The following is a 15,239-nucleotide window of genomic DNA, read 5'->3' on the forward strand; positions in this document are numbered from 1 at the left end:
CCTCAGACTCCTGAGTAGCTGGGACTACAGGCTCCCGCCACTGTGCTCGGCTAATTTTTTGTATTTTTAGTAGAGACGGGGTTTCACTGTGTTAGCCAGAATGGTCTTGATCTCCTGACCTCGTGACCTGGCCGCCTCGGCCTCCCAAAGTGCTGGGATTATAGGCCTGAGCCACTGCGCCCGGCCACCTGCAGTTCTTAACTTCCTAAATGTATAAACCTAATTGTTAATATGTATGTACATTCTTTGAGGGAGAGGATTCTTATATTTTATTAATTTATTGTTGTTTTTATTTTCATTTTTAAAGACAGGGTCTCACTATGTCATCCAGGCTGGAGTGCAGTGGCTATTCACAGGTGCTACCGTAGTGCACTTCAGCCTCGAACTCCTGGCCTCAAGCAATCACCCGCCTCAGCCTCTGGAGTAGTGGGGACAACAGGCACACACCACTGCACTTGCCAATTTTATCAGTTTCCTAAAAGATTTATAATCTCCCAAAATGTAGACATTATTATCTAGTTCATTCTCCATCTTCATAAGAACTTGCTATATAATAATATATTACATAATAATATATAATAAGACTTTTTCTAATGTTCAAGGTTAATCCATCAATTGATGATCATTCCTTGTACAGTCAGCTGGTGTTGTGTGACATTCTTCACATGCAGTTGTTAATTCAGTGTATTTAATAAACAGAAACAGAAGCTTTGTAACACGAAGCAAAATTTTCTCTAACTTGCCCTTGGTATCCAAGGTCAATTATTTTATTTTAGGTATATGGATTAACCTGACAATCTTTATTCCTTAGAAATCAATGTTAGTTCTCAATAAATCTCTATTCTATATGTAAAATATATTTAAACATTCACTTCCATACATTTTTTCATATTTTTTCACTATATTATTAAAGCATTCAGGGCTACAATTTCTAGTCTTTATGGAATGAAATCAGAAACACGAATTTCATTGAGGAGTGAATTGGAAACCTGAAAAGGTTATGGATGACATATGCACCATATGGAAAACATTGTTCAAAATTCAAATTATACCTTTCAAGTGTCTCTCACATCTCAATATGGTTTTGTTTTTCTAATATAAAAAGGTCAAATCACTGGTATTAGGTGTCTTTTGCCTAGTTTGGATATCCTGCAGCACCAAGAGTCTTTTTTGTTTTGTTTTGTTTTTCTACTTCCATTTCTCCTGGTATTAGTTTATTCCTTCTCTGTCCCCAACCAGCCTCAACCGATGCATTCTTTTCTTCCTGTTCAGCCTTCCTTACCAGAAAAAGAAAACAAAACTGATAATGTCATGGAAAAGTCAACCAAAGTAAACCATCTTGACAATTACGTGGAAAACAACAAAAACACAAGTAATTAAAACTAAATTGTAAAGAAAGAGCCAAAATTCCCAGTAATCTGAAAATAAGAGGGAGAAAATCTCACTTTTAAAATTGATGTAAAATGTACAAAGACAACGAAATAGGATGTAGGGTAGGTGGCCACAAATGCTGGTGGTTTCCTCTAGATCTGCTTAAGGAAATGCCACATGTGTGGTATAGCCGAAACCAGTTTCCCTGGCAAGAAGACAGAGGAGTTATTATACAAGTACCCCCCACTTTTTTTTTTTTTTTTTTGAGGCAGAGTTTCGCTCTTGTTGCCCAAGCTGGAGTGCCATGGTGCCATCTCGGTTCACTGTAATCTCCGCCTCCCAGTTTCAAATAGTTCTCCTGCCTCGGCTTCCCAGGTGGCTGGGATTATGGGTGCCGACCACCACGCCCAGCTAGTTTTTGTATTTTTAGTAGAGATGGGGTTTCTCCATGTTGGTCATGCTGGTCTCGAACTCCCAACCTCAGGTGATCTGCCCACCTCGGCCTCCTAAAGTGCTGGGATTACAGGAGTGAGCCACCGCACCTGGACAGTACCACTTGTGTTTATACAAACACATTTCACTGGTTTCAACACTGATAGCATTCATGTGTTGCTTTCTTCTTTTTAATAACACTTTCATTTATCTAGCCTATAGAAATCAGAGGTATATGACATGAAGAGTTCTTACCATGGTATCAAACTATCTAGGTCTCAGCCTGGAGCCACCACTTTCTAACACTGTGACTAGTCACTCAATCTCATGAAGCCTTATTTTATGTAGCTACAACACGGGAATAACAATAGTATTTACTTCATACAATTATTGTGAGGTGTTAATAAGATCATGAATGGAAAGCAACACGTCTGACACACCTCAAGTATGCCTCGAACCTCACAGTTAATAGCACTGTTATTTTTGTTACTATGAAACTCTATGACTGGAGCTCTTGAATCAGAAAACACTCTACAGTGCTCATTCGGTTGGGGTTGCAAATTTTTCATCTTAAAATCCTTCTATACTAGTGGTTCTCAGGCTTTGGTCTGGATCAGAATCATCTAGAAGGCTTGCTAAAATCACAGATTGCTGGGCTCCACTCTTAGAGTTTCTGATTTAAAAGTTTGGGGTGGACCCAAGACTCAGCATTTCCAACACATTTCCAATAGTAATGATGCTGCTAGTCATGGATCACGCTCCAGTGTTCTATATCGGGGATTGGCAAACTTTCTGTACAGAGTTTCAGATTGACCATTGCTAAATACATCTCTGAAATACTCTAGTTTCTTAAGTGAAATGAGGGAAGTGAATTAGATTAGTGGTTTTCAAACATTTTCTAACAGTGGGGCCCTTTCTTTAAATAAAGTCTTATGCAGAATTCAAAGACTGCTACCCAAATGGGAGCCCAAAGCTCTGCTTTCTTTCTTTTGCAACCTCAGGAATTACCTATGCCTTGGAGGAGAAAGAACAGTTTGAAAATTACTGGCAGTGGTGATCTGGAGACTGGAATTAGTCAAGAACACAAGTTTGGTGTCCGACAGACATGAGTTCCAGTTTAAACTCTGCTGCATGCACTCTCTGTCTGACAATGGATAAGTTACTTAACTTAGTAAACTTCATTTTTCTCATTTATAAACAGAATAATAACAGCACTAAAGTCATTGGTTTGTTTCCAGAACTAAGAGATAGTGCAATGGAAGTCCCCAGCACAGTTTCTGGCACTGTGAGAGCTCACATGTTAACAGTGATTAAGGTTCTTTATACAATTCTTTGATTTAAGCAGCCATCAAAAAACTTCAAATAGCTTTCTCCCCTCCTTTTTTCTCTTGTGGGATACACTTCAATTAGGCCTTACACCCAGGAAGAAGGGATAAAAGAACAAGTGATTAAACCATTTCTATGATCTTAATTACCACTAATTTAATGAAACCCTTAGTGTGGCAGAATAAAATGGTTTCTGCAAGTCTGTTCTATCAAAAGACGGTTTGGGGAGTAGAGAGATTGTCAAGGCAAGCTGGCAGGAATTATAAGCATCTTTTGATTCCCATCCACATGTCGTTTCTCATTACAAAAAGATGACCTATGACTTATCTAGAAACATCTGGATACTTTGAGGGATCTTCCAAGAACTCTCTTAAGAAAAGATTTGAACATACAAAGTGCTTGATAAATAAAAGCATAATTATGACCTTTCAAGTAGAGTTGAATGCCACTTTAGTCAAGTCTTTCAGCGTTCTCCAGGATTTAAAAGCATCACTAAGCTGTTGCTTGACCTCACCTAGTTGTTCGTCCTAGTAAGAAGATGGGAAGCATTCGTGCAGCCACCTTTTCTAGAGGATGTTATTAGGAGGGGCGCTTGACAATGAGTCCTTCCTGGAATCTCTGGTGGTTATAATACCGTGTAATTGTGGGAGTTTCTGGAGTGCTCGCATGTCCTTGAACTCATGTCTGCTCCCCAAAGGGAGTGCGTTTGGTATGGTGTTTTTAGTTTCAAACAACGGGTACAAAATCAGTGAATTCAAGCAAAACAAATAAATAAATGAAAAGTAATAAGAAAGTCAAAACCTTTGAGGGTTTCCATGATTATGGTATCAGAGTGTTGCCATTAATGAACCTTAAATCCACTTACTCCAAGCCAGGTTTCAAACACCTGGCAGAAAGAATCTGAGTGCCTAGCTGGGCTAGGTATCACCCACATCTGGAAGAATCAGCCCCATGTGGGGCAGTTCTCAGAGAAGCAGGAAAATGAAGCTGGGTTGGTGCTTCAGGAGGGTCCAGCACAGAAGACACATGCCAACTACACATCACTGAAGTACATGTGATCTCCACGAAAGTGCCAGAGATGAGGGCAGAGACCTAACTTCCACAAAAGGAAGACATCCATTTTTGTTGTTGTTGCTGAATTTATCCAGACTAAAATGTTTTTATTTGCTAAAGAAAAACACAGTACGCAGCTTATACCTGCATTTTGATGGCCAGGCCATACCAGACGTTTCATGGCCTCTGTATTCAATAGTTCATTTACATTGAAACGGTAGGAAGAGGGAAGCTGTCTAAGACGTTCCTTAGGGACTGGGTGAAGTTAATGATAGATGCTCTCTTGAAAGAGTCCCCTGGAACCTGTTTCTTATCTGGAGAAGTCAGTATAACATATGCTCATCAATAGCAATAGGAACAGCTGCTTATTTACAAAATTGAGTCCTCTTATGAGTCCCTTTTTTCATAACAGTATTAATCAAATAACTGGCCCGTCTCTAAGCATGGCAGGATTTTCCAATGAATGACCCTAGACCTCTCTCCAGAAACAATCTAGATGGACCTTCTCCTGGTGGTGGGGGAGCCGTGCCTGAACTCAATTTCTCATAGGAAGTTGAATCCCCCAAATCACCAGGTGCTGAGAAGCTCGTATCTTCTATCAGTGCCCCCAACTAACTGACTTATTTTGCTTGGCAGCTGAATGTAAAACATTCATTCCCGCAACCAAAGTTGCTTTCACACCTGACCTGCAAAAAGGAGGAGGAAGCAGTGCAAGGTCCCTTTCCTGGAGTCCAGCTGTGTACTGGCCCAACCATGCCTCTCTGAAGGGTGTGGTGCAGCTGGTTACCCATGAACCAGTTCACCACTTGGCTCCACATTCTCATCCTCAGCAAACTTGTGTTAACTCTGGATTCTTTGCCCAACACAAACTTATGCCTGAAGTCATATTTAGAAAGGTTACAGAAATCAAGAGACTAGAGGTAGAATTAAATGAGATTTGCTTGAATTTCTGTGTTTGTTCTCAGAGGGGAGTACAAGTAATAATTGTTAAAATTATACACACACACACACACACACACACACACACACGTATATTATTTTAAAGGGCCAGAGTCTCCCTGTGTTGCCCAGGCTGGTCTCAGACTCCTGGGCTCAAGTCATCCCACAGCCTTGGCCTCCTCAAGTGCTGAGATTACAAGTGCGAGGTCCCATGCCTAGCCCTAATATTCTTAACAGCCAAAGAAGTGGTGTTTGGCAGAAGACTTCCATGATGTGTTTTCGAGGGAGTTTAATTATTGCTCTTAGGTTTTGTGTATGCAGGGGATTGAACATCTCTATGAATAAGAGTGTCCCTTTCTTTCCATTTCACATATATTTGCTTCCAGTAAGACCAGGGTACAAAGACAAGAGATGAATACAATATTGATTCAAGGTTCTGTGTAGATCCAGGACGAAGGTCTTGCAAGTATGATTCTCTGTTTTTTCTTGTTCTTGTTGTTGTTGTTTGAGACAGGGCCTTTCTCTGTCACCCAGGCTGGAGTGCAGTGGCGCAATCATTGTAACCTCTAACTCCTGGGCTCAAGCAATCCTCCTGCCTCAGCCTCTGGAGTAGCTAAGACTACAAGCATGTGCCACCACACCCAGCTAATTTTTTTTCTTTTCTTTTCTTTCTTTCTTTTTTTTTTTTAGAAATGAGGTCTTGCTATGTTACTCAGGCTATTCCTGAACTCTTAGCCTCAAGTAATTCTCCTGCTTTGGCCTTCCAAAGTGTTGGGATTACAGGTGGCAGCCATTGCACCTGGCCACAAATATGATTATCTCATTGTCATTACTCTGCCAAGAATGTGTTCTCCTCTTTTCCTACTATGCAGTCCAGTCCAAGTCTCCAAATCCCTACTTTGATTTAGTTTCCACTTTTAAGACATGAAACTTCTTTACCATCTACCTGAACACCACTGAAGGGAGAGTAAAAACATAATAATTAGCCACTTTGGATGCAAATTTGTTACTGTGATGGTTGCTCAGCATTTAAACTCTTTTCCTATATGAGGACTCTGTCATTGTGTGAATCTTGGTGGAGGATAAGGTCTTTCTTCCCTACAAAAATAGAGAGGACCAGATAATTTGCACTACTTACCCCTTGACAGCTAGGGCACTATCATAAGATTTGAACTTGACCAATAAGAATTATCACTGGAGGCTGGGCGTGGTGGCTCATGCCTGTAATTCCAGCACTTTGGAAGGACAAGGTGAGTGGATCACTTGAGGCCAAGAGTTCGAGACCAGCCTGGCCAACATGGTGAAACCCCATCTCTATTAAAAAATACAAAAATTAGCTGGGCATGGTGGCGAGCCCCTGTAATCCCAGCTACTAGGGAGGCTGAGGCAGGAGAATTGTTTGAACCCAGGAGGAAGAAGCTGCAGTGAGCCAAAATCACACCCACTGTACTCCAACCTGGGTGACAGAGTGAGACTCCATTTAAAAAAAAAAAAATTATCACTGAAATAAATTAATAGTCTCAATTCTTTACCCCATCCTGTGCCCATGACTTTTGCTGTTGGCTTCACAGTTCTTTTCACAATGTTTTTCACTGCCCTTTGACTTTGGGCTTGCCATATGACTTGCTTTTGCCAATGATATGTCCACAGATGTGATGTTGCAGAGGTGTGAAATGTATTTACACAATCTGGCTTGCCATCTAGAACTTCTGCCATCACAATGAGAAGAAATGTCAGGCAACTCACTGATCTAATAAGAATGAGACAGGAGTTGAGATTGAATCCACCCTGAAGTCTGGAGCCAAGCATAGCCAAGCACAGCTTAGAGATCAGCTAACCCCTGTCTGACCCACGGACAAATGGGCAAGAATAAATTGTTGTTTTAAGCCATTGAATTTTGGAGTGGTTTTGTTATATAGCACTAATGTGGAAACAGGTGACTGATCCACTCCATCTTGGTACTGTGAATGTGTAGCCCTTAATGCAGAGAAACAGAGATGATGCAGAATTTATTTTTTCCACAGTGATACCACATTTGGGGACAAGTGTGGAAGCCAAGTGACAAGGTCCAGTGTTCAGTAATGACAATACCTTGGCTGAGGTTTCAGTTACCCAGTTTTCTTATGTCCTGATTTTCTTCCCTGGTTTGCTGGCCTTCTGGGTTATTTTATAACTGACAGCCTTCCAATAAACTTATTTCCTGCTTAATTTTATTGGGCCAGTATCTGTTATTTGCAGATAAGAGCCCTGTCTGAGTCAGCCCTTATGTTTCATGGGAAGTAGAGGATTGGGAAAAACAGAGTGAAACTGGGCAATCGTGGAGAAAGCAGGGACATTAGTCCATGAGTCCACAGTTCTGGGGACAGGGTGTAGAGGAGAATTTCTCTATACTGCAGGCAGAATTTTCATTTTATGCCTCAGAGAACTTTCAACGGTTGCTGTATTCACACAGAGCACGTAAGTAATGAGGTAGGTGAGTAGGTTCCAATTCAAAAGGAGTGATCAAAGTTTTATTTTTTAATTATTTTTTAAACAGTAAACTATGGTCATCAAGAATCTGCAAACTAATAAATTATGCCTCACTGAGACTTCTATTTACTAATTTTTGATACTTAGACTCCTTTCTGATATGCTAAGAACTAGTGAGGAAACGTAGAATAAACCGTCAGGTAGGAAAAATATTTCAATGGAGAAACATAACTTTCATATAATGTGCTGCTTCATCATGTCATTCATTAACCTGAATTCAGTAATTAACAGGATTACATAAAAAACATTTAAATGTCCAAAGCCATATTTAACTACTATAAAATCATTCACTTACAGATTTTCTTACTGAGTTGTGAAGAGAAGTATAAACATTTTTTACTAGTTGTTTTTTGTCTGGCTCTTGAATATTCTTCAGGCTTTCATGAGCCTCAAAGTGTACATAATTGAGTGGTGTAATAAATGCCAGATTCTCCAGGATTTTATAAGGTATGGGAAGTGAATGTAGATATGCTTGCCATTATTGTCCTAAACCAGAAAATCAGGGAAAAGGATAAAGTTGGTATCTTTGTGGCACGTAATCTCAGATAGATGCACTTTATTTTAAGATAGATGAGACTTGAACTTCTTCACTCAAAAAATAAACTAATTTACTTGGCCTTTATTTTATATTTAACACAAGGCATTTGTTTCTGGAAATTGGATCACACTGTTGTATATGTAGGACTTTCATTGACTAGTATATACATTCTAAGTTTATTATCTTTTGCCTCTACACAAAACCCTTGGCAGACTATTCTTAATGCATATATTTAGGAGATAGCTGAGTCTGTTTCTTGTCAGTTCTAAATTTAAATGATTTACTTTTCTTGATGGTTGAAAATGCTTGAAGTCAGGGCAATGGAGGTAAATACAGTCCATTTGTGCTTCTTCAAAGAATTAAGAATTTACATAATAGATGAAAGTTTACTAAATACTGTGCACATTCTGGGTTTCCAAAGGCAAATAAGAATTGGCCACCCTTAAATACTTTTAATTCCTATGAAACATCTAGTTTGAGAAAGTAGGACAGTAGGAGGAAAAAAGGGAGACAGAGCTACAGATTCAGACAGAAAATGACAAAGACTTTTCATTTTTCACAGGAATGAAACAAAGAGAAAATAATCATTAAAATAAGGTGTAATAAGGGTCTGATGGTCTGAAAATATCAAGCATAAATTTAAAAACTAGGTCATGGGGCCGGGCGCGGTGGCTCAAGCCTGTAATCCCAGCACTTTGGGAGGCCGAGACGGGCGGATCACAAGGTCAGGAGATCGAGACCATCCTGGCTAACACAGTGAAACCCCGTCTCTACTAAAATACAAAAAAAAAAAAACTAGCCGGGCGAGATGGCGGGCGCCTGTAGTCTCAGCTACTCGGGAGGCTGAGGCAGGAGAATGGCGTGAACCCGGGAGACGAGCTTGCAGTGAGCTGAGATCCGGCCACTGCACTCCAGCCTGGGCGACAGAGCGAGACTCCGTCAAAAAAAAAAAAAAAAAAAAAAAAAAACTAGGTCATGAAATTCAAATATATATACTTGGCATTTACCTTATCACATTTTTTTAACCATAAAAATACAGATTTTAAAAAATAAAAGGAAAGAAAACTCACTGTTATTCCCACTTTCTAGAGAAAATTATTATGTTGGTAAGTATTTCTTATAATTCTTTTCTTGTAAATGTGTGTGTGTGTGTATGCACCCATGCATAAAATATTTTGTAACATAATTTTTTTCTTTTTTTTTTTCCTTAAAATTTGAGATGGAATCTCGCTCTGTCACCCAGGCTGGAGTGCAGTGGCACGATCTCGGCTCACTGCAACCTCCACTTCCTAGGTTCAAATGATTCTCCTGCCTCAGCCTCCTGAGTAGTTGGGATTACAGGTGCACACTATCACACCCAGGTAATTTTTGTATTTTTTAGTAGAGACGGGGTTTCACTATGTTGGCCAGGCTGGTCTTGAACTCCTGACCTCAAGTGATCCATCACCCTTGGCCTTCCGAAGTGTTGGGATTACAGGCGTGAGGCACCATGCCTAGCCTGTAACATGATTTCATCACTAAATATATTGTGTCTATCCTTTTATGTTGAAAGTTTTACTTCAATATACATTTAATAGCCATGTAAATATTTCATTTTGTATAATAAAAACATTTCAAAATGTATCTCCTACATCTTTCATTATTAAAAATGGAACTATAGCCCTACTGCACCCTGAATGAGTGAAAAACTGGAAGGCTGTAAAACAGACGGCCACATGCCCTTCAGACTGTCGCATCCAGGAGTGCTTTGCTCAGTCTGAATGTTCTGTGGTATGCCCACAGTCTCATCGAACTTTTCAAAGTTCCTGTCTATTACTTTATCACTTCCTAGATCCTAATTTCTTTTGCTCAGCCTGGGGAGCATCAGTTTCCATACCGAGAGCATTGAAATTATCGTTGCACTTCTCCAGCTTGCCCAGTGTCCTGCAGTGTTTAATAAAATTAGATTTAAATATGATACTTCAGCAGATGATTCCTGCATCTAATGCACCTCATTCTAATGTACTTTCTCTGAAGATTCATGGTAGGAGGGAGTTATTTAAAATGTGATATGCTCTACCACACTAAAAATTTATAAAACATAAATGGTAAGCTTTTTAAAGGTGTAATTTCAGGTTACAGGTAGGGTAGAGTGGAGATATATTTCTCAGTCACATTGAAATAATGAGAAGAAGTCAACTCTTCTGCCTATATGTACTTATCCTGAACAAAAGATCTGTTCATGTAGATCTAAATAAGAAACTTAGGATACCATGCCCATTTAACTTAAGTACGTGTGATATAAATTAATCTTAAGAAGGTATCAATGTGATTTGTGCCATGTTGTCCTTTTAAATATATCACTTCCCAAATGGAAACAATTTAAGTATCCAATAATAGGGGACAGGTTAAATACATTTTATTGTATTCTATAGTGGGATATTCTCCAATTATTTAAAAATGATATAATAGCAAAAAACTGTAATTTGTGAAGACACTCATGACATTGTTAAATGGGGAGAAAAGGCTACCAAATAGCATGAGCTATTCTATCCCATAAAAAATATTTTTATCTGTACATGGATATCTTTATATGATCCATTATGGTGGTTATTTGGGACTGGTAAGATTACTGGAAACTTTTTTTTTCTTTGTGTATTTGCATTTTCTGAATTTTCTACAATTTAGTTTTGTAAGGGGAAAAATTTAAATTAATTTCAAGTACGAGACTAATGGTGGCATAGGTTTGCCGTCCATGTGATTCTGTAGGGGGCTTATTGAACCCTCTCTCAAGCACAGGGCTTGTAATTCAAAGGAAAATAAGAAGCCTCCCCTGCTTAGTGACTCATATTGTGCTAGGATGATCACAGTTAGGAGCTGCTACATGAGCGTGTTGCCTTGGATCACAGCAAGTAAAAACACAAGGAGGGCAGAGTAGGGGCAATAATAAGCAATGAAAGGCCTAGAAGTAATTTTCTTTCTATTTTTTTTCCTTATCTTATTTCAAGTTGATGTGGATAATTCCCTTTGCATAGTGTAGACAATGGATGAGTTGGTTTTGCCGGTATTCATAGAAAACAAGGTTGATCTAAGAATTACATAGAGAAAGAGTAACAAGTACATGTTCCATGAATGCTTCCCACTGAAGTAACCACTGTTATAATCACAGAATATCTCCTATAACTCTTCAAAAAGCCCAAAATGAGCCCTTGCATAATTTCTAGGAAGGTAAATTCCTGAATACATTTCACAAATGTAGAACTTCTAGCTACAATAGGATTTCCAAGATCATGACAGGAAAAAACCAAATGTGTCTTCATTCTCTAAGAGCTCTTTGTCTATGTTTAAGCAACTGCTGAGGACCAGTGAAGAACAACTTGTACTGCCAATACAGGACAGTCATTGGTGTTCACAGCTGGGAAGGCTTTTGAAGGTCTTCTAACCCAAACCTGAGGGAGATGAGACTTGCCCCTAAGTTCTGTATCTCCCATAGGGATTGTAGCTCCCTCCCACCACTTCCACCATGTAAATGGCAAAGGAAAACTGCAGTTTCTTAGGCTGAAGTTTTATCCCTCACTCCTATTTTCTCATAATGCCTTTTGGCATTTGTGCTATAATTGCGACTATATACACTTCACTGAAATGAAGATGTGGTAGTAGGAACTGCAACATGAGCTTTGACTAGACTATGTGGACAAGAATACTAAAGAGCATGAACTCAGAGATATTTGTCCCCTTTAAAAGAAAATTAAATATAACAATTGAGAGCTTAGTTTTAAACTCAACATGTTTATTTTCTGAAACCTGGTTTATCTAGATTTCCATGACTAATTAAAAGATGACAAATTTGGATGGAGCGGAAAAGGTCCCCATGGAATAGATTAGAGTGTTAATATACTTAATTAGAAAAGAAAACTTCTGTAGAATTAGTGATACATGACTCAGGTAACTGTCAGGTTCTGTAAAGTCTGCTGTTCACACATAACAGCGTAGCTCACCCGTACCTTCCAATGCACTTATTTCCTTGTAACTCCGTTGGGTGTGATATTCAGAGTGTCCAAGATCATCCATCATTTTGTTGGACTTCTTCACAGCCACTCTGTTTCCTGGTTGAGTTATTTATGTAACATTATTCCACATGGGAAAGCCCAGCTGTTAAAAGTTTTAGAATCAGGAATAAGAACACATTTTTATTAGATCCTTCATCTTGTCTACAGTGGGTTTTTCTTGGTTTAAATAATGATAGCAGCATACTAGCTCCTTGCTATAACTCACACCCCTGTACGTGCTTTTGGAGAGGAAAGTGGCCTTTTCCTTCTTTGGGGGTTCCAGAAGGGGGGCTTATATCAAACTAAATATGAAATCAATGTGTGGGATTGTATAATCACCTGTTGAGTTTGAACTCATCCACCTGGGGTGGGCACTGCAGAGGTAAAAAATGATAGAACTGTTATAGATTGGTGGTGGCATGAGAGGTATATGAGAAAGGAAAAGGGGGAGTTACCAAGATTAGAAAATTCTAAACATAGAAGGAAAGTAGCATTGTTAAAAAAAAAAAAAAAAATAGGATGACCCAGAAGGAGAGGCAGGTTTAGAAAAATTCTGTTCGGGATATACTGAGTTGCTGGCAGGAGATCCAGGTTGAAGGGTCTTAAGAGAGCATGATGACTTTGTAACGTGTCAACTTGGTTAGGCTGCTCATTTCCTAGGACTGCCTTCCCTGTAAGGTTCTGGTTAGTGTGGAAGACAGGAGGGAGTCTTGGGTGAAATTTGTTCAACAGAGGTAAAGTAGTAGTCATTTGGTAGCTCGATTGTGATGTCACAGATGTGCTGAAAACCTTGTTACTGTGAGGCAGCAGGTGGGCCTATAACTGCCCTATCTTCCCCTGGATCATCCATCAACCTCTCTGACTTCTTGGCCATGTATAGCTTTAAGAAGGGCACTAACTTCTTTCTGCAAGACATCCACAGTACCAAGGTCAATGACAAGAACTGACACAGCTCCTACCCTTCCCTTCCCTTCCCGATTACCTGCCCTGTGGATTTCACGTCCAACTTTAGAAACAAAGACAACAGCCTTACAGAGACTACTCTACTAGCTCCTTTAATTGTGTAAAGTCAAATCCTTTGGATGAGTTGCCCAGCCTTCTCTATGGCTCACCCAGCCTTCTCTATGGTTCAAACGCTCTGCATGATTTGGCCTATTTTTTCTTTCCAACTTACTCCATTCTTTGCCTCACTCAGTAACATTAAATAGCATTCTTCATGCTAGTTTTCTATGAATTTCTCCACCCCTTCAAGTCCCAAGCTCTTTCCTGTCTCTGCCTCTTTGTTCATGCTCTTCATCTGCAGTAAGGTCTTAGCCTAACCATCAACTTCATGGACTGGCACTCCCTTACCACCCCATCTAAACCGTCCTTCAGGTGTTTCCTTCAGGGTTCTAGAGGTTGTGTATGCTCATCTAATTAGCTACTTGGTTAGTTGATCTTTACTAGATTCTAGGTTCCATGACAGCAACAGCTGTATTTGTCTTATTCCACATTGTATATCCTGTCCTAGCACTGTCTGGCACACAGCCTGTTCTCAAAGGATTCATGTAAGGATGAAACGGGAGATATGGAGGGCTCTATTTTGTGGGTTTGGAATGACAGAGGGGTTAATTTTCTATTCTTTGGGGGTGGGGAGGGGGGTAAGGATTATCCTGCGTTCTAGCCTGATTTCTGTTCTTCATGGCAGGTCAACCTAAGTGCCTAGGGATTCACTAAGCTGTCTATGTCAAATTTCTTTGTTACATGTTAACAGATTCAATAAAGCTTCTTCGAAGATGCTTGTCATCTTCAGAAACACTTTTTAAAAAGCAAGCAAACTATTTCTATCAAATAAAATCAAGAGAAATATGATCTTCTACTCTTTCAGAACCCAAAAGAGTTGTACTCTATTCTCTGTAACTTAATTTCCAAGGTCAAACCTTTTGGTATTATCCTGAGCCTCCAGATCACTTTTAACACTTCGTTACTGCAAAGATTCTTTCTTTGATGCTGGCCTTCTTGAAATCCCTCATGTTTATTTCCTCATTTCTTTTTAATTTTTTTCAGTATTTAGCCTAACTATAGTAATCAAAGAAGTTGAGGTGGCTGATAAATTACAGGTTTTAGCATTTTGGGAACAAACTCGACATCCCTACACATTTGCTTTTAGGCTACTTCCCTCATCAAAGCTCAAACAGTAGTGTCTGGGTATTATGCAGTTTCTGAATGAGTGTTCTCATTCTCCACAAAGTGTGAAGTAACTTACCCTTGTTTCCAATATTTATGTTCTCTCCCTTGCCCTTGCCCTGGCCCCAGATGAATCTGTTATGGGTAAGGACATTAATGTAAACCCTCTGAATTAAAAGCAGATTTTGCTTTCCTGGTTATATTAAATTCGGTGATCTTAAGCAAAGCCATTTTGAATTCTTTTTGTTACTAATAGAAATTGGAAATTTAGTGATTTTCCTATAATATCTTTTATCAACTGGTGGTATAATGGAGCAGAGGGGAATGTTTACAATATATATTGCAGGAAACAACTAAGATACTGCCTTTCAATTTATATCTGAATTATTTTTTTAGATCTAAATCTAACTAAAAATACAATTGTTATAATTCATTTGGTTAGGTAAATTCCTTCTAGTAACAGGTCTGACAAAGGTTTGTCTGTGTTTACTCAGTTTTGGGAAGCTAACAGCAAGAAGACCACATTCCTCAAAGCAAGACATAAGCCTTTTCATATTTCTCAGTAAATATTAATAATAGTATAAATTGGCTGAACAATCTGACTCTGATGGACAATGCTCACAAACAGATTTTAGACAAAAAATAATAGCTATGTGCCAGAATGTTTAGGCGTCTGAAGGCTCCCAGTTAAAGACAAGGTTGAAAATAACTGTCAGTAATTGATAACTGTCAATTTCATTCAGAATCTGATTTCCACCATCTCTGGGAAAATTAAAGACTTCACACCCAAAGCAAACTACTGGAGTCATTAAAGGCTCTTAAAAGCATACTCAATAATAACAGCAATATAGTAGATT

The sequence above is a fragment of the Colobus angolensis genome, unplaced genomic scaffold, assembly GCF_000951035.1.
Source record: "Colobus angolensis palliatus isolate OR3802 unplaced genomic scaffold, Cang.pa_1.0 Scaffold23, whole genome shotgun sequence".
Lineage (NCBI taxonomy): Eukaryota > Metazoa > Chordata > Mammalia > Primates > Cercopithecidae > Colobus > Colobus angolensis.